This window comes from Magnolia sinica, chromosome 6, assembly GCF_029962835.1.
Source record: "Magnolia sinica isolate HGM2019 chromosome 6, MsV1, whole genome shotgun sequence".
Lineage (NCBI taxonomy): Eukaryota > Viridiplantae > Streptophyta > Magnoliopsida > Magnoliales > Magnoliaceae > Magnolia > Magnolia sinica.
The window spans coordinates 78820787-78841790 of NC_080578.1; the positions used below are offsets into that span (position 1 = coordinate 78820787).

The window sequence follows — 21004 nt, forward strand, 5'->3', positions numbered from 1 at the left end:
TGAACCTTTATAAAAACCTTTAATCTTCTTGTTGAAATGACCCAGGTTTTTAGCAATCATTTTTATTGGACTTTAACCATTTAAAAATGTTTAAGCAAACACATTTGGAAATGAAAATAATGAACATTACATGGGTCACTTTTGATCGAATTTGATCTTAAACATTTATGAAATTTTCATTAAATCGACTTCCCATTTTCAAGACTTTTGCAACAACATTCTTCTCTTTGCATAGAATTTGTTTGTAAGAAAGGTAGAAGTTTTTTTCCCCATTATTTGTGTTAAGTTATTTACTCATAAATGGAATATTGATTGTTAAATAAAATATTCAATGTATTGAAAGTAACTTTTCTTCAAAAGCTTCCCTAATCCCCTTTCGTGATAAAATAGGATTTTTCCAAGTTTCATTGTTTGGCGGTTGTTGTTTTACTAATTATGCAATACCTCGGCAAATTAAGCATTTTCCACCATGACTTTAAATTGAAAACCCACTTCATCATTCAAGACTTTGTAGATACTTTTCACCAATAAAGAAGTTTGAAATATTGGCGGGAAGCCTTGTTAAAATGCAAATAAAATTAATTTTAAACATTAAATGCCTCTCAATGCGTTCCTCGGTTTGAAGGTCCCCTTTTCCCATTCTTTTCAAATGCACCATAATAATAAAAAAAATGGTGAAGTATAGGAAAAGAACGACATTGCAGGGCAAAATCAAAATCAAACTTGGACTTTGGAACACTTCCCATCATGAAAAATGCTCATTGTGTGCAAATGGGTATACACAATTAAATATTGTGTTAGTGTCTTAAAACACGGACCAGACCTGCCATTTGGACTGGTTTGGACTGGAAACAGCCACCAAAATTGGCCATAACCATAAACTTTCCTCCTTAAGCTTTCGGAAATCATCATTCTTCTCTTGTGCATGTAGGGTTTATGTTTTTTCAATAAAGGCCTTGATTGAAGTTTGTCTTATAATTCTTTGTTCCAAGTATATTGTCCTAATTTTTTCAAATGCATAACAATTTTACAATAAATTTACCCAATCGAAAATTGAAAAAGATCTTTGCTTCTTCCTTAATTGCTTTTCGCATTATCCCTTTCCCTTTGTATATTTTTAGATTTTTCTTTCGATTTTCCTAGAGTTTCCAAATTTTTTAAGGTCAAATATGTCGCTATGAGTCAAATATAAACTTGGTTATTCATTTTAACTCTTTTGAATATTTGAAAATTCGTTGCTAACCATCCAAATTTACTCACCAAATTTGTAGAAAATTTTCCACTGGACATAGCAAACATTATTGGCAAATATGTTTTTTCATAAAAGGCCTTTGGTTGTTTGCTTAACCCAATTTTAATTTAAAGGTTCTAATTTCCTTTTTTTCCTTTTGTTGACAGGTCCCGCACATTGTTACACTTTTTTCAAAGCACACATCTAGATTAGCCATAAAAATTTTCCCAATAGGGAAAGAAAGGATCTACTTCTTTCGTTTACCCTTTCCATTATCCTTCATCTTTTTGTGCCCATGAACAAGTCTTTTCCCAAATGTGAATTAATTTCCTAATCCCGACTTTGTAGAAAATCTTTCTCATTGATGTCAAAGTTATTGGCAAATATTTTTGTTCATAAACCTTTTCAATTTTGTCTTATACCCATTTTTAATTTAAGAGTCTTTTCTTGTTTTGCCTTTCGATTTCGAGATGTCCCAAGCACATTGTTCACACATTCTTTTAATATATCACATTAGATTCGCCTCAAATTGGGTCCCAATAGGGCAAATAAAAAATTGTTCTTGTTGAGCACTTCGCATTATCCTATCATCTTCTCTTGGCCCATGAACGTTTCTTCCCAAATGTGCATTAATTTCCTATATCACTGGATAGGAATTGGTTCTACAAATTCTTTTTACCATCAAAAGATTACTATTGTTCTTTGAATAGGTTTAAGAATGACAAGGCCCTTAACAAAACTTTTAAAGAAGTTTTAGAAATTCCTTGTTCACTAGGAAGCAAGCATCCTTTAATCTCCAATCAATTGCATCAAAAAGTCAAATGCCACAACAATGAGAGAAATTTTATTCTTGACAATAACATCTAATCTCACATTTCCTTCCACTTTAAATGTTACAAAAATAAACGTCAATGTCATTATCAGATATAGAAGGACCAGGAATAAGCAAGGACAACACATCCATGGTTGCAAGTAATATACTCATTGTCTTGAATGGATTGAAACCATCAGTTACTAACCTAAGTCTAACATTGTGACCATCCGACAAAGAGAATAGAAAGGGAGTGGATTCGGTCAGGGCAGGGTAACACAGGCAGGACCATGATGTAATGTCATTTCATAGAGGACATTGTTTGTTATGACATGTACAACTTCTGAAGTCTTGGTTTCAAAGGAAATTGACGTAATATTTTGGCTGAAATTTTTTGATCTTTTATAGACAAGGAAGTTGCCTCGTCATCTGATTGATGATCAACTGTTTTCCATCCGGAAGCACCACATATACTGACGAAAAGGTCAGATGCTAGTGGTTAAAAGTTTTCCACACTTGGGAGTTAGTCGGATGCCTAACATTCTATATTCGGTGTGACCCTCATAATGCCATTTCATAGAGGACATTGTTTGTTATGACATGTACAACCTCTGAAGTCTTGGTTTCAAAGGAAAATGATGTAATATTTTGGCTGAAATTTTTCGATCTTTTGTAGACGAAGAAGTCGCCTCAGCATCTGATTGATGTTCAACTGTTTTCCATTCGGAAGCACCACATATACCACATGATTGCTCATCAACATCCTTCTTTCAATATAAATTACGATCATTGGGACAAGTATCAATTTTGTTGTATTTAAGGCCCAAGTCACTTTAATGATAATTTAACAATGAAAAGATTTTCGAACTTTTTGGGCGGGACAACTTGAGGATTTTCAATTTAAAAAATTGGTGCTTTGAAAACCCATGAACCCATCGCACACCCTTATATCCGGCCCGAAAATCAACGACGGAACAAATATGATACACTTGTGGATCCGGATTTTCTAAAATCTAAAAATAGTGGTTTTCCCATGAAAATCCAATGGAAGGATTCTGTGTGGACACACGATATGATCGTATGCTTCTTGTCGAGATACCCATTGATTGTGTTCTTACTGAACATAGGATCCTCCTCTATAATTGCATTTAAAATGAAAGTGTAGAAATTTCTTGCTATTAAGTATGCATTGCTATTTAAACACCAATGCAATTGGAGGAATTTAAATGCATCTTAACCATTGGGCAAACTTCAACCAGTATACCTTCACAAATGAACCCAACTCTTATCCATCACTATGTTCCTTGGCCACTTTGACAAGTTAGTAAAAATACAACGTGGACACGTCATAAGACGGTTCAATATCGTCACAGATTAAATAATAATAATCATCACCCCACAAGCGATGACGATTTAGGCATCCAATAAAATCCCTAATGGTATCTCTAACTGATTGAATAAATTGATCACCCATCCAAGACCGGATAGATTATAATGCTTTCATGTTCTCATTTAAAGCCCATGCTGAAATTCCAGTAGTATCTCCCCATGTCTCTTCGGATACGTTAATCTTACATTTGATTCCCACGTCAAGTATCTGCATAATGTGAGGATATTTTACATTATAAATAAATATAAGAAACGTAATCAAAGAGAAATGGACAGATACAACGCAGAACATGCATGTGCATTTGAATCAGGAAATTGAAAGCATTCTAATCTATCCAACCTTGAACTATCCAAACATGGGGACAATTTGAGAATTTCCATGCCTTCAAAAGCACACTATATCTATGTTCGGCCACATAAAAATTCTCTAATGGGTAACTGATTGTCCTATACTTAATGTGTTGACTCTACATGAGAGCAATATGAGCCCTTGTCACTCCTAATAAAACTGTCTAAATTTATATTAAATGGGCATATAACAGAATAAAACAAACTAAATCTAATTTAAGGCATTTTAAAAAATATATAATTTACCAATTTATTTGATTGAAGAATTTTTTTACATCTGTTGTATATGTTAACTAATATAAATATATGTCAACACAACATGGTATAATTCTCTTAAAAATATAGAAAAGCATACAGGTGCTACTAAAAATCTTACACATTTATAAAGAACAAAGAATAAGTAAGTAAATATATTTTAACACCTAAAGTTTTATTAGCATTAAAATAGACACAAAAACCATTATTACACTTTGATTTACATTTAATATATTGGTTTTTTTTTTTAATTTCTAAAAGGTAATTTGGGTATCAAAATTTTCGAGCTTTTAAGATGCCAATTAAAGATTATATCAATTGCATATAGTTAGTTATCTTAGCAAAAGCATCTGACCATATGTTACATAGACTAATCTTGATACTATTATTGGTAAAAATGGACTAATCAGACAACTAGAATTGTATGAAAGCAAGACAAGGACAACAGCTTGAAAAGGAGGTCATGAACAAGATCGGCCTCAGACGTCGAGCACGATCCATGTAACCCATCCGAACACCAACCACAAGTAGTGATCTCAGTTCTGGCCGACATCTCACTATCACACGACCAACGAACAACTATGAGTACCGACCCGACCTCGAAAATAGGCACCGATCAACAGTTCAGCTCGGTCTACAAGACCTCGGCCAACCCAACTTAGAGGCCGGTGTCGGCTATCAACCATGACCTCCTCAGAAGCCGACTACTGGGAGGTCTCCTTTGTATATGAGGAGGATTAATTCTGCAAGATCTTCACTGAGAATCGTGCGGAGGATGCCTTGTATCTCGGGGACAATCCCCCTTGCATGATAGGTGATAGAATAGCAGATTCATTGTCATATATGTTAAAACACCTAGGGGGCATTTGGTGCATGGTATTAGATGGGATTAGGTGGGATGGAATTGCATTTTGGTCCCGTGCCAATTCCACTCAATGTTTAGGAAGAATGGAAAAGCTTGGAATTTTTGAGATCATTTTAGGCTCGGCCAAAAATCAAGAGATCAAAGTAGGGACCCCACCAATAAACTGGGGATTAAAACCTACCATTGAAAACTTCTTTGACGCCACATGCCTTGGATGCCTCATTTTTAGGCCCGCCATAAAATGAGGTTCAAAATGTGAACTTTGGATTCACATATGTGTTATTCCAATAGTTTCAAATTATGGTTTTTTTCAAGAAAAACCAAAGATGAATCCCACCTATTACAAACTATCATGGAATTGGTTATCCCAAATAATAGGGGACAATCCTTCATTGAAAATTACTTTTTTTAATCCCTCCCCCAATCCTTCCCAATCCAGCCCAAACCCCCCTAAGGATTATAAATAAGAACCCCACCTATGGTAGAAGGAAGGACCTACAGGGCCCGTAGGACTCAAACAGAGCCCGCGGGGCTTATGCTCGAAGCATTAGTTGCAATAGCTCAGAGCATCACATTAATCTCACAAGTAAGACTACAAAGGAGTAGAAGTTGGCTCCCTGTACTTGACCTTTATCAAGGAGGACATCCGAGGAATCCACCACCCACATGATGATGCCTTGGCGGTGACCATGATAATGGCCAACCACAAAGTGCATCATATATTGGTGGATACCCACAGTTCGGCCGACATCCTCTTCGTTGCCGCTTTTGACAAGATGGGAATAGGGAGATCCCGACTACATCCCGTCCGAACTCCCTTACTTGGGTTTGTAGGAGAGAAGGTTACTTTCGAAGGAAGCATACTATTGCCCGTGACCGTAGGAGAGGGTCACAATTAGACTATCGTGATGATTGACTTCCTCATAATTGATTGTCCGTGACCGTAGGAGAGGGTCACAATCAGACTATCGTGATGATTGACTTCCTCATAATTGATTGTCCCTTTGTCTACAATATCATTCCGGGGCGACTGTGAGACCTGTCCTGAGTTCGCATGTGTGCATTTGTGTGTGTGAGTATGCATCTCATGTATTTTGGTCCCGCGGTCCTACCGGTCAAATTTCAACGACCCGCGACCTTCGGATAGTGATTGCGGTCACCCTCGAGTTTGGTCATATAGACCCAACTCGGATTGACCCAAGACCTATGCCATTCCGACCGCATCGTCGCCGCGATTCCAGTGCCGCGTCTCATGCGTAAATCCGGCATGTCCATCAAAAGTTATGGGCCGCGCATTATTTGGACCGTTGATTGCATTTTTGGTGGGACCCACCTGATTGCACATTTCCCCATGTGCACTATTCCCCATGTAAGCCACCTTTAGCCTAGCAATGATGGCTTCTTTTCTCAAGAAAACCATGATGAGATTGGCTTCTCTAGGCAATGATGAGCCACCTTATCCCATGAGCAATGATTATTTCTCTTTTCAAAAATTCATCTTTTTCTAAGAAAGCAATCCTTTCAACTTGAGAAACTCTCTCATCTCCCTCTCTCTTTCTTCATTTCTCTCTTCTCCTCTTTGCAAATGTCCTCCATTGCTGAAATTTTCCAGCCCTCTATCCTCTTCTTCTCCCCTAGATCTAACCATCAAAGATCCATCATCACCATTGAACCTCCTTCCTTGAAGCTTAAGGAGCATGGTGGTTGAAGAATCTTGAAGATCTAACAAGTGGGTGAGCATGTAGGATAGATTGCATGATTCTTATTGTCATAGATCTTTTGTTGCTTCATATGGAGAGTGTAGGACTCACCACATCAATGGTGAAGGTCCACCACTCCTTGGATAAGGTCTTTTTAGCCATCACTTGCATGCATGTGATCTTGATGGGGCCATTCTCCATGGACCCCATCTTGATGAGATTTCCTTTATTCCTCTCTTCTCCACTTTCTATGGTTTGGATGTAATGATTATGTGGCCCACCTGATGTGCCATGCAACCAGAATTTTTAAATTTTGGGACATCCAGGCCCAAGTTGTTGGACACCCAGGCCCAACTGTGCTGCCTAGTTTTGCTGCTTGATTTGGAAAGCCTTTGGGCCTGATTTTATGGATTTTCTTAGGGAGGTGCTGGGCCTAGGAGTTGTGTGACACATCAGGGTGGACCCCACCTTATGGAATCTATGATTTATTTCCCATTTATTAAATTTTTGGGCTGATCTAGACAGCAACATGTTGCTGTCCAGATTGTTAAATTTTGTATGCTGTAATGTATGTGTTGTAGGCCTTGTTTGTGGTCTCATTTTTCCTGATTTCTTAGACTTCTCTTTGAGGTATGGACCCCACCTAAAAGTATACTAAACCTCAGCTTCAAATGTCCCTATTTGATCACCCAAAAGGGTGGGCCAAGGAGGGTGGACGGTCCAGATTTTTCTGGACTGTCTAGCTACACTGTTTGCTGGAAACTCATAAATATCAGCCTGATTTTGAAATGCTGGGCCACCTTTGTGGACCCCACCTTACTGTATACTTGTATAGGAAGGTTGGCCTTGTATTTTTCCAAATTTACATAGACCTGGGCCCACTCAAATGGGGTGCTAAAGTCAGGGACAGCAGCATTGCTGCAGCAGGAAAATAAAAATCTGGACCTTGCTGTCCATAAATTGCATGAGTTAAATAAAATATTTTTACTATCCCAAAAATCCTAAATTTTTGTAGGGAGGTGTCCCACCCATAGTAGGACCTATCCACAAAATTTCAGGGCCAAGGAATCCTATTTGGGCATCCAAAAGGGTGGGCCAACATACTGGACTGCCAGAAATTTCTGCTGTGCAGTCCAGCAGCATAGTCCCATAAAAATAATATTAAAAAAATAATTTCTAAGAAGGTGGGCCATATTTATGGATTCCAACTTGTTTTAGGCTTGATGAGGGACCTTGGGTCCAAATTTCAGGAATTTTGGAGGCCCAGAACCCACCCATTGGATGGCCCAAATTCAGGACAGTTATATTCCAGCAATATTTCACCCTGGATAGATTGTATTCTTTAAATTAATTTAAATACTTCTGAGTATCCTAAAATCATGAAAATTTACAGAGAGGTGGTCCACCCATGGTGGGACTCACCTACAAATTTTTGGGGCCAATGGAGCCCTGTGTACACCGTGAAAAATGCTGGAATGGCTCACCACGTCCAGGTGTCCCGATTCACCAGATTTTCTTAATGGTCTGATTTATTTAAATTAATTAAAATACTTCTGATCGTCCAAAAATCACAAAATTTTGAGGATTCGTGTTCCACCTATGGGAGGACCATATTATAAATTTTCATGGCCATCGGGCCCCTGTACTGATCGTGGTGTGGCCTAAAAACTTGGGTCGGTTTTGGGCCAGATACTCAGGCCCGTAGGACTACCCACCACGGGACGCCCCTACCTTGGGCTGTTGCTGGGCCTGTATTCCAGCAGCATGGCCCACTTCTAATGTGTGTTGTGCATTCCCCTCTCATCTGGTGGGACCCACTGTGATATGTGTGGGTCACCATGGGCTGGTAACCCATTGAATTACATAAATTTTTGGATTCCAGCAGGCCCAGGAAGTGGGTGGGCTGAAATTCCAACAAGGGGCCCAAATTTGCTCCATAGTTGATTGTTTTGGAGCTGTTGTGGCCCACCAAATTTAAGGGAGTATTGCACACACTCCTTGCCTTATTTCCTTAGATATTTTTGGGCATAATTAATGGCTCTTAAGGCTCACCTTTGTGGTGATGTTGTGGGTTAGCCTTAACCAGATTTTTGGTAGTTTATAGACCCAATGGGCTGGAAACCTATTTCTTGAGCCCAAGATCGTGTAGGGCCTGACCTTATTGTTTCACGGGCCCAACGAGCCGTCTACAGGCTGACCGTGTGTATTTATTAGCCGTGATGCCCTCATGAAATGCTTAATTATGGGCTGACTTGCGGGGCCCACATAAATGTATAGTGTGGAGGGCCTTGCTAAGTCTTTGGGCTGATGTGGCAAGGCCCACACTGTCAGTATAGGCCTTGCCTATGTGTATTCTTGGGTTTATGGGCTGCCCTCAAGCCCACCATAATGTATGAATTGGATGACTTTTGTTTTGGGCTATTTCTTTAGGGCCCATTATGTGATATAGTATATGCATGTTTGTGTTAGCAAGTAGGCCTTGTGGACTCGATTCTTTTGGATAGGCCCATTGATCTTGAGAATATACTCTCCTATCTATTGTGATGGGCTTAGGTTCAATGATACACAATAAGTCTGGCACTTGTCTGCCCATTAAACTGACACTGTACTTAGGCCAAAAGTGAGGCCCAACTCACTTGTGTTAAATGTGAAACTTGCCCATGTAAATGAATTACTGGGCTGCCCATGAAGCCCACCACAATATGTGGAATTATGACCTTTGTGGTTGGGCCCAAACCTTACTTGAGGGCCCACTATATGGCTTATGAGTTGGGCTTGGTGTATGGCCTACTAGTCTACGCATTGCTTAGGCCTTAGATCTTTCATTATATGGGTAGTGGTGAGCTACCTCTTGGAAACCAGTTGAGGTTGGATGTCCTCCTGGGTGATCCTAAGGTAAGCTCATAGGTTTCTCTATGGGTGGTTAAAGGCCCACCATAGACCTTAGGCTATTTATTTAAGGCTCAATATGCATGTATGTAGAACCTACCTTAATGCATGTTTGGTCCAGGCCGTCCAAGCCTTGGATCGCCCGATTGTGGAAGCACTCTCTGCCTTGGGTTGCTGCTGGACTCACAATCCAGTAGTAGGCCTACTTAATCTTTTCATGATATATACACACTCTCCATCTGGTGCGGTTCCCCAGTGAGTATAGTTGGCCTTCATGAGATTATTTCCACATACTCAACTAATTTCTGGACCTTAGCAGGCCCAGGAAGTCAAACGGGCCAAAAGTTTATCAAAGGGCCTTTAATGTACAATTTTATGGTTACAACTTTATTTAACTGTGGGGCTCACCATATTGAGAACTTGTGTACGTGTTACATGCTTATGCTTTCTTATAATCCTTGGGCTTAATCAATGCATTCTTTTAGGTCACTTTTAGTGATCTTATGAAGACCCCATCTTAAGATCAGAATTTTGGGACATCCAGTGAGCCCAGATTGGGCAGGGACATCCTAGCTTGGCCCAACCATACATTGGGCCGACTTCCACCATTTTGATGGACTTGTGGGCTGAGGTAAGGATAGTATTGGGCCCTCGGTTGCCTACTTAAATTACTAATTATTGGGCTGATGTAGTGGGGCCCATTTCATCTAAACTTAAACCTATTTTTGGGCCGTATATTGTGTACGCAGGCTGCCCACCAAGTCCAACTTAATGCATGGATTCTATGGCCATTGGGAATTGGGCCTTGGGCCTTAATTCTCTTCTTAGAGCCCATGTTGTTAAAAGTGGTATTATATCTTTTTATGGCCTATTATGAGGAATATATGTATGTGGTTACTTTTATTTTTATCTTAAATGTAGGCCTTGGGCCTTTTATCCATATAGTTCATGGTAGATATGCCTTTTTGGAGAATGGTAGTTAAATGTCCCCATTATGGACCCCTCTAGGTCTGGTTGTATTTAAAAGTGATTGGATACTTATCCTAGACAGTTGCTAGGCTCATTTCTATATTACTTAGACCCGTAGTTGTATGCTCAGTCTTATGGGCTACCCCAGGTAAATGGGCCCCCACTAGAGGTGGGATTCCTTATGGATATTGTCTAAGTACCTAGTCTTGATTCCTTCTTGGATAGGAGGAATGTAATTTACTTTGTATATCGTCGCATAATGCGCCTAGACCCATCTTCATGGCCCATGTGCATCATTGTATGCTTGGATGACACTGTGTGTGTGGTTATGATTGTGTCATTGGGCATTGCATGCTGTCTTCCCGAGGGACATAATATTCCCTCTTGAGCATGTTGGATGCTTGGAATTGATGCATAGTTGATTGTGTGATTCATACATCTGGCATTGCATAATATGAGCATTATCACCCTTGCTTCATCAGGGTTGTAGCCTCCATAGATACATCATGGATGGCCATGTTTGGACACCAGAAATGTTACTTGAGCATACTGGGTGCATAGGATGCCCATGGGTGAAATTCCCAAAACTTCCATGGTACCAAGGATCTGCTCCAACGCCGTGACCGAGTGGAATATATGAGCGCACGAGGGCCTTATACTATTAGGCCGCGACTCCCACTGTCGTGTAGTCGGTTGGATAGGGGTGTGGCCTTACTCGCCTGATGTAAGAGGGCATTGCTAGGCTGAGTCTGACCAGCTCGTGAATGGGTCCGCTACCGTCAGGCCTTGCTGGTGATTGGTTGTCCACAGGCGGGTAGTGAGGTCTCTTACGCTCGTTTGACTGTGCGGGGTCTGTAGAGCGGCAGTCATCCAGCAGTGTAACGGACCCCGGTGATTTCCTTATGATTGGAAATATACTTGACATATGGTTTGGTTATGAGCATTGGCATTACTTGCATCGCATTAGTATTGGTTATGTAAGCCCCTTCATGCATTGCCTTGGTATGGCGTCCAGTACTCATTGCATCATATTCATGATAAGCCTTGGTAAGGCTAGTGATATTCTTATTGAGCATGTCTCCTTCCTGTATCTCCTATTTATTCTTCTGTGCACTATTATCACACACTTACACCACCCTCTAAGCTTCTATAAGCTTATGCACGATTGATGCGTGCAGGAGATCCTAGGCAGGTGTCGCAGTGGCAGAGTTTGGATTAGAGCTGAGCTTGAGGACCCAGTATTGCATCCTTCCTTTCTTTCTTTTATTATCTTATGTATGTCCTTTTGGACCTTATGTAAGCTTGTAAAAGTTCAAATTCATAGTGGATTTTGTGATATGTGCCTTTTTTTATTCTCAGATTTACTTGTTATGATCTTGGGTATGCTCGTATTGGAAATGGTTATATTGTTATGAAAATCCTCCTTGTAGGATCCCAGGATCGGAACTTGCTTCAGGAACCGAGAATGGGGTACTACGGAGGCTGTTGCGGCCAGAACCGGCCATCGGGTTCCTTGTGAATCCGGTTACCGAGTCTGGGGCGTGACAGCGACCCTCCCTCAATGTCATGTGAGCAGCAGTATTAACCTACCATCTTGTCATGAAATTCTCGACCAAGCATGGTGTTGGACATGTCAAAGGTGATCACCATGAAGCTCGACAGTACTACTCAATGGTGCTAAGGGCAAAAGCACAACAACAAACGATGGAAATTACATCTCTTGAGCCCCGAGAAGAATCAACTAAAAGAGGGTCTTCTGTGAAAGACTCGATGGCTATACCCCTCTGCGAGACTGACCCGACCTGCATGATTTAGGTCGGTTCGTTGCTATCCCTAAGTCAATGAGAGGAGATCGTTAGCCTACTAAAGCGACATGCCGACATCTTCGCATGCTCCCACCAATACATGCCTGGCATCAAACCAGAGGTGATGGTTCATAGGTTGAAAGTCAACCGCGACCACCGACCAATGAGGCGGAAACAACGAACATTCGAACCAAAATGGTACGCCATCATTGGAGAGGAGATCGGCAAGCTCCTCAAGGCTGTATTCATTGAAGAAATCTATTACCCTGACTAGATAGCAAATGCTGTGCTGGTGAAGAAGTAGAATGAAAAATAATGCGTATGCATTGACTACACGAACCTGAATAAGGTGTGCCCTAAAGATAGTTTCCCTCTTCCGAGGATCGACCAGCTGGTCGACAGCACGACAGGGCACAAGCTCCTCAGCTTCATGGATGCCTACTAAGGTTACAACCAGATTGCCATGCACGTGCACGACAAGCAGAAAATGACTTTCATCACTGACAAAGGGCTCTACTGCTACAAGGTTATGCCTTTCGGATTGAAGAATGCTAGAGCAATGTACCAAGGACTCATCAACAAGATGTTCGCTAAACAGATCAAACACTCTATGGAGGTCTATGTCGATGACATGCTAATCAAGAGCATCAGGGCAACAGACCATGTTACTGACCTCGAAGAGATGTTCACCATGTTGAGAAAGTACCAGATGAAGCTAAACCTGAACAAATGTGCCTTTGGAGTAAGCTCGGGAAAGTTCCTTGTGTTCTTGGTCAACCAGAGAGAAATTGAAGAAAATCTTAACAAAATCCAGGCATTGTTGAACACGAGCTCACCCAAAACAACAAAGGAAATTCAGTGTCTCACGGGCAGAGTCACGGCCCTCAACAGGTTCATCTATAGAGCTACCGACAAGTGTTTCCCATCCTTTCAATAACTGAAGGGCAAGGCGAAGCCGACATGGATTGACAACTATGAGCAAGCTTTTTAGCAGCTCAAACATTATCTGGGGTCGCCCCCACTACCTTTCAAGCTCGAGCATGAAGAGTTGTTGCTACTCTACTTAGCTATCCTAGCCACAGCGGTTAGCTCGACCTTAGTACGAGAGGTCGGAGGCAAGCAGCTTCCTACCTACTATGTTAGCAAGGCACTGGTCCAAGCTGAGACCAGATACCTCGATATTGAGAAGCTTATGCTAGCCCTGATCATATCATCGCGTCGCCTTCACCCCTACTTCTAGGCCCACACCATTGTGGTCCCAACCAATCAGCCCCTTCATCAAGTACTCCAAAAACCTGAAGTATTAGGGAGGTTGACAAAATGGGCGATTGAGCTCGATGAATTCGATATCGAGTATTGACCTCGAACTAATATCAAGGGCCAGGTAGTGGCCGACTTGATTGCTGAATTCACTAGTGCCGAGCCATCGGAAGAGGTCGTAAATGAAGAAGAAATCAACCCGCAAGTATGGACCCTTCATGTCGATGGGTCTTCCAACTCAAAAGGCAGCGAGGCAGGGATAATCCATATGGCACCCGATCAGACTTGCACACAGTATGCCTTGAGATTTGGGCTCCTAACCTCCAACAACGTGGCAGAGTATAAAGCACTCCTCGTCGGTCTAAGGCTGGCAAAACTATGGGAGCCCAAACCCTGAAGATCCACAACAACTCCCAGCTCATCATCAACCAAGTTCCCAACGAGTATCAGGCGAAGGGAGAAAAGATGATTGCCTACCTCCAGAAAGAGAAAGAACTCATCAACAGATTCAGTAAGTGCAAAGTCACCTTGGTCCCCTGAGCAGAAAATTCTCGAGCAGATGCTGTGGAAAAATTAGTTGCGGCATGAAAGTTCCCTTGTTTGTCAACGTATGTGAATGTTGAGTCCTAGTGTCAAGTGAGCCCTGTATGAAGAATATAAGACCCAAGACTCACCTAGTTGAAGAAGTTTGAGTGCACTATATACAGGTTAATCCTCTCTTCCCAACCAAACCTTATCAGGTAAAAGACCCATTTAAAATAAGTCTAAACTTGCCCAAAACCACGTTTGTAAAACCCTTAGTAAGCTTAAATTAGAGTTTGCTTAAAGTTTATGGAGATAGAAGCAAATAGGTAAATTTCATGTTCTGTTGATTGCAATTGAAGTGCAATTGAGCAGCTTCGATGGCATCAGACGCTTGTTTGATGGCATTGAAACAGAGGCCTAACAGTCCAATAACCAAACTATGAAAATCATGGATAAGTTCGATGGAATCGAACGCAATTCGATGACATCGAAACTTGAGTTTTGATGGAATCGAACCCACTTCAATGACATTGATATAAGGCTAAACATCTCCAGCAAACTTTGGAAAATTCTAAGTATACTCGATGCAATGGAATCCCTTTCAATAGCATCAAAAGTTATCGATCGCATCAAACACAGTTTGATGGCATCAAATATGGGACTAGTTTGTCCAATAAGCTTTCAAGGAAAATCATATATTCTCGATGACATCAAAAGTCATTCGATGACATCAAAATTCAAATTTTGATTGCATTGAAAGGTTGTTCGATGGCATCGAAATATGGACCAAACATTTTAAATTTGATGGCATCGAAATATGGACCAAACAGTCCAGTGAGTTTTCATAGGAAAATATATTTATGCTCGATGACATCGAATCATGTTCAATAGCATCGAAAAAGAGCTCAATGTGTCCAGCAATCAAAGTGTATTTTTCAAGGAAAATCCCAATGGCATCGAGCCATCTCTCAATGACATCAAAGGGCCCTTCGATGGCATTGGACAGAATCTATTGTGTACCTATTTGAAAATCTTGGTGCAGGTAGTCGATGACATTGAAGAAGGTTCGATAACATCGAAGGAAACTTCGATGGTATCGACAGCGACAAATTTCTGCCCGTTTTTTTACCGTTGGGATTTGACTTTATATATATCACTTGGGTTGCTTCTTTGGCTTTTGAGCGACCGTTGAAGAGAGCTTCGAGAGAGTTATTACCTGAGTTATTTCCCTTCCTCTCAAGCCCTTTTTTCCATAGGAGTTCATCACTCAATCCATGACTTAAAAGGCATTTATTGGTATATTCATAGCTTGGATTGAAGAATGAACTTTGGCCTTCAGTGATCACCCAAGAATACTTTTTAATGGCAAATCATTATGCTGGGATCCTTGAATGCTTAGCTTCTGGGAATCTTCTCTAACTCTTAAAGATCCATTATTAATTAGAGAAGATCGAACCAAACCCTAACCCAACAACCTCGTACCTCGATTGGAGCATCTGCAAGCTATTGCGGTTGAAGGGAGTTGAAACACTTCATCAGTAAGAAGATCGTCATCAGCATGCGCTAAATGGGGCTCACTCACTTACAAGTAAGTAATAGAACCCATTGAGTCTAAAGCCCTTTCCTTGTGTAAGATTGGGATTCAGAGTTTGGTTCTTAAACTCGCTAAGTCTTTTCATAGGCCTCTGACGGGAGAATACGTGTGGAGTCCTTGTGTAGGATCTACTGCCTTGTGTAGGCATTAGAGTTATCCTAATGTAGGCATTATGAGTTGCCTTGTGTAGGCACCTAGGGTTGTCTTGTGTAGGCACCTTAGTTAACATTGTGTAGGTAGTAAATGTTTATGGTTAACCTGATTTAAAACCATTGGATAGTGAAATTTGGTACACTCATGGGGATGAGTGCGTTAGCCGGGAGTGGAGTGTAAACATAGCCGAACCACTATATATTGTTGTGTTTGTGATGTATGTTTTTGTCTATGTTATGTTATGATATAATTAATTTCCGCACACTGCATGTTTGATGCATTGCAACTTTCGTATTTCATTATCCTATCTTTTGAGTGTGAATAGTTTTATTTTGATCTTGCTTACTTCTGTTTAGATTAGTAGCATTAATTTTTAAGTACGATTAAAGTTAGAAAAGTCCTATTCACCCCCCTTTAGGACATTTGGTAATAACTTCATACTTCACTAATAACGATTTACCGCAATTTCAATTGGTATTAAAGCAGGTTCCTCTTCAAGGGTTTAGCAATCTAGAGGAAGATCTTTATTGAAGTTGGAAATATGACCAAGGGAAAGGGAACATCAATTTCTCGACCTCCAAGTTTTAATAATTTAAACTATGCATATTGGAAAGATAGAATGAACATGTTCTTATAATCTTTGGAACATGAAGTATGGAAAATTGTCAAGAATGGATACGAGCCACCAATGGAAGTTGTACTTGATAATGGCACTACCATATCTCGACTAAAGCAAAAGGCATTTTGGACTGATTATGAAAAACAAAAGAAAATATGTGATGCTAAGGCCATGAATGTGATTTACTGTGCTGTTTCACAAGAAGAGTTTAAACCTATATGTATGTGTGAAACATTTAAACAAGCATGGTATTTATTGGAAACCACCCACCATAAAACGCTCAAAGCTACAGCTCCTTACAATCCAATTTGAGAACATAAAAATGGAGGAACATGAGATCTTCATGGAGTTTTACAGAAAATTGAGTGACATATGTAACTCCATGTAGGGACTTGGAGAGAAGGTTTCTAGTACCTAAAATCTGTAGGAAAATCTTAAGATCCCTACCGGAACGCTTTAATTCTAAAGTCACTACCATAGAAGAGTGTAAAATATTGATGAATTGAAAGTAGAACTCCTAGGTTCCCTACAAACTTTTGAGCTACCTCCCATGAAATCCAAACAAAATGTCCTCAAAACCTCCAAAAACAAAGTTAAATCTGAGGAGGATAGTGAAGAGGATGATGGAGATGAGGAGGTGGCCCTTTTGGCCAAGCAGTTCAAAAAAATCTTCGACGAGAACCATTGAAGGACATTTAACAAGGGGAAACAACTGGACCATAAGCGCCAGATAGGCAAATCATTCAGAAGGCCTAAGGAGTCCCGATGTTACAATTGCCGAAAGTATGGCCATCTATCTAATGAGTGTCCCACAAAAAAAATCAGAAGGAAAGGCTATGGCAGCCACATGGGACAACACCGAATACTTAGAATCAAAAACAAGTGAGTCTGAAAGTGATGGAGACAATGAGGAGATAGATGAGCAACAAACTGAAAAGGCCTCCTCAGAAGAAGAAGATGAACAAGAAAGTGGTAGCATCCAAGTGGCCTATGACCAGCTTTACTCACAGCTAAAACATTCTTAGAAAGCTTGGGTAAGCCAACAATGAGAAGAAATAGCTACAAACAGACTTGGATGAAGCATTGGCTATAAATACAAACTTGGCTGATAGCCTACAAGAGTACTATGTTGAAAATGCCAAGCTTGAAAGGGAAGTAGCTGATGATGGCTTTAAAATTGAAAAATTAATTAAGAAGATTGAAAATCTAGAATTTGAAAATGCAAAACTGAAAACTAAAACTAGATGTTGAAAAATTCAAACATACAACTGAACTTAGTCATAGGATTTCCCAAAGTGATGAGAAACTAGAGAGACTCCTAGGCATGAGTAGAAACTCCAGAGATAAAGAAAGGTGTAGATTATGAAACTTGCAAATCTAGTCCTTCTCTTGCTTCACATATGATTAAGAAAATAGTAGCATCAAGCAGTAAAACAAATGCTTCCCCTATCTGCCATTCTTGTGGAGACATATGGGGCATTATAAATTTGAATATCTTACACTAAGACAGCCCCATTCCACTTCCGATTCAAACTATATTGGCAAATTCAAACCAACCGGAATAATAATGCAGAAAACAAAGAGTCCTCCCATGAAAGCTCACATTAAAAGGAGGAAATATCCTATTCCTCCAAAAATGACAAAGAGGATGGAGGAGTTGCTACAACAAGTTGCTCAACTGAATCAGAAGACCAAAGAATTAATGAATCAAGGAAATCTGGATCAATTGCCTCAAAAATCCAAAGCACCCATAAACAACTAGTCAAATGGAGAAATAAAAAAGAAAATCTCATCTCCAAAGAAGGTTGTTACCAAATGGGTAGTAAAAAAATAAAAATTAATTACCTTGTGATTCATACCGCACTTAAAGCAGGCAGTAGTTCGAAATGGTATCTTGATAAAGTAGGCATCCATAACTACCTTGTGATTCATACCGCACTTAAATCTGGACCAGCTTTATACTCACAACAAAAACATTCTTAGAAAGCTTGGGCAAGCCAACAATGAGAACGAATAGCTACAAACAGACTTGGATGAAGCATTGGCTATAAATATAAACTTGGCTGATAGCCTACAAGAGTACTATGTTGAAAATGCCAAGCTTGAAAGGGAAGCAATTGATGATGGCTTTAAAATTGAAAAATTAATTAAGAAGATTAAATATCTAGAATTTGAAAATGAAAAACCGAAAACTGAAACTAGATGTTGAAAAATTCAAACATACAACTGAACTTAGTCATAGGATTTCCCAAAGTGGTAAGAAACTAGAGAGACTCCTAGGCATGAGTAGAAACTCTAGAGATAAGAAAGGTTTAGGTTATGAAACTTGCAAATCTAGTCCTTCTCTTGCTTCAAATATGATTAAGAAAATAGTAGCATCAAGCAGTAAAACAAATGCTTCCCCTATCTGCCATTCTTGTAGAGACATGGGGCATTATAAATTTGAATGTCTTACACTTAGACAGCCCCATTCCACTTTCGGTTTAAACTATATTGGCAAATTCAAACCAACCGGAATAATAATGCAGAAAACAAAGAGTCCTCCCATGAAAGCTCACATTAAAAGGAGAAAATATCCTATTCCTCCAAAATGACAAAGAGGATGGAGGAGTTGCTACAACAAGTTGCTCAAATGAATCAAAAGACCAAAGAATTAATGAATTAAGGAAATCTGGATCAGTTGCCTCAAAAATCCAAAGCACCCATAAACAACCAGTCAAATGGAGAAATAAAAAAGAAAATCTCATCTCCAAAGAAGGTTGTTACCAAATGGGTAGTAAAAAAATAAAACTAATTACCTTGTGATTCATACCACACTTAAAGTAGGCAGTAGTTCGAAATGGTATCTTGATAAAGCAGGCACCTATAACTACTACCTTGTGATACATACCACACTTAAATTTGGACCAGCTTTATACTCACAGCAAAAACATTCTTAGAAAGCTTGGGCAAGCCAATAATGAGAACAAATAGCTACAAACAGACTTGGATGAAGCATTGGCTATAAATACAAACTTGGCTGATAGCCTACAAGAGTACTATGTTGAAAATGCCAAGCTTGAAAGGGAAGCAGCTGATGATGGCTTTAAAATTGAAAATTAATTTAGAAGATTGAACATCTAGAATTTGAAAATGAAAAATTGAAAACTGAAACTAGATGTTGAAAAATTCAAACATACAACTGAACTTAGTCATAGGATTTCCCAGAGTGATGAGAAACTAGAGAGACTCCTAGGCATGAGTAGAAACTCTAGGGATAAGAAAGGCTTAGGTTATGAAACTTACAAATTTAGCCCTTCTCTTGCTTCACATATGATTAAGAAAATACTAGCATCAAGAAGTAAAACAAAAGCTTCCTCTATTTGCCATTCTTGTGGAGACATGGGGCATTATAAATTTGAATGTCTTACACTTAGACAGCCCTATTCCACTTCTGGTTCAAACTATATTGGCAAATTCAAACCAACTGGAATAATAATGCAGAAAACAAAGACTCCTCCCATGAAAGCTCACATTAAAAGGAGGAAATATCCTATTCCTCCAAAAATGACAAAGAGGATGGAGGAGTTGCTACAACAAGTTGCTCAACTGAATCAGAAGACCAAAGAATTAATGAATTGAGGAAATCTGGATCAGTTGCCTCAAAAATCCAAAGCACCCATAAACAACCAGTCAAATGAAGAAATAAAAAAGGAAATCTCATCTCCAAAGAAGGTTGTTACCAAATGGGTAGTAAAAAAATAAAACTAATTACCTTGTGATTCATTCCGCACTTAAAGTAGGCAGTAGTTCGAAATGGTATCTTGATAAGGCAGGCACCCATAACTACCTTGTGATTCATACCGCACTTAAATCTGGACAAGCTTTATTACACTCACAACAAACACATTCTTAGAAAGTTTGAGCAAGCCAACAATGAGAAGAAATAGCTACAAACAGACTTAGATGAAGCATTGGCTCTAAATACAAACTTGGCTGATAGCCTACAAGAGTACTATGTTGAAAATGCCAAGCTTGAAAGGGAAGCAGCTGATGATGGCTTTAAAATTGAAATTTTAATTTAGAAGATTGAACATCTAGAATTTGAAAATGAAAAATTGAAAACTGAAACTAGATGTTGAAAAATTCAAACATACAACTGAACTTAGTCATAGGATTTCCCAGAGTGATGAGAAACTAGAGAGACTCCTAGGCATGAGTAGAAACTCTAGGGATAAGAAAGGCTTAGGTTATGAAACTTACAAATTTAGCCCTTCTCTTGCTTCACATATGATTAAGAAAATAGTAGCATCAAGCAGTAAAACAAAAGCTTCCTCTATTTGCCATTCTTGTGGAGACATGGGGCATTATAAATTTGAATGTCTTACACTTAGACAGCCCTATTCCACTTCTGGTTCAAACTATATTGGCAAATTCAAACCAACTGGAATAATAATGCAGAAAACAAAGACTCCTCCCATGAAAGCTCACATTAAAAGGAGGAAATATCCTATTCCTCCAAAAATGACAAAGAGGATGGAGGAGTTGCTACAACAAGTTGCTCAACTGAATCAGAAGACCAAAGAATTAATGAATTGAGGAAATCTGGATC

The 21004-nt window shown here is 39.6% G+C and overlaps 1 protein-coding gene across 2 annotated transcripts in view; it reads left to right on the forward strand.

The window, feature by feature from the left end:
* LOC131248905 (uncharacterized) overlaps nucleotides 1-21004 on the forward strand; it is a 71647-nt gene that overhangs the window by 24823 nt on the left and 25820 nt on the right. The window lies entirely within an intron of this gene.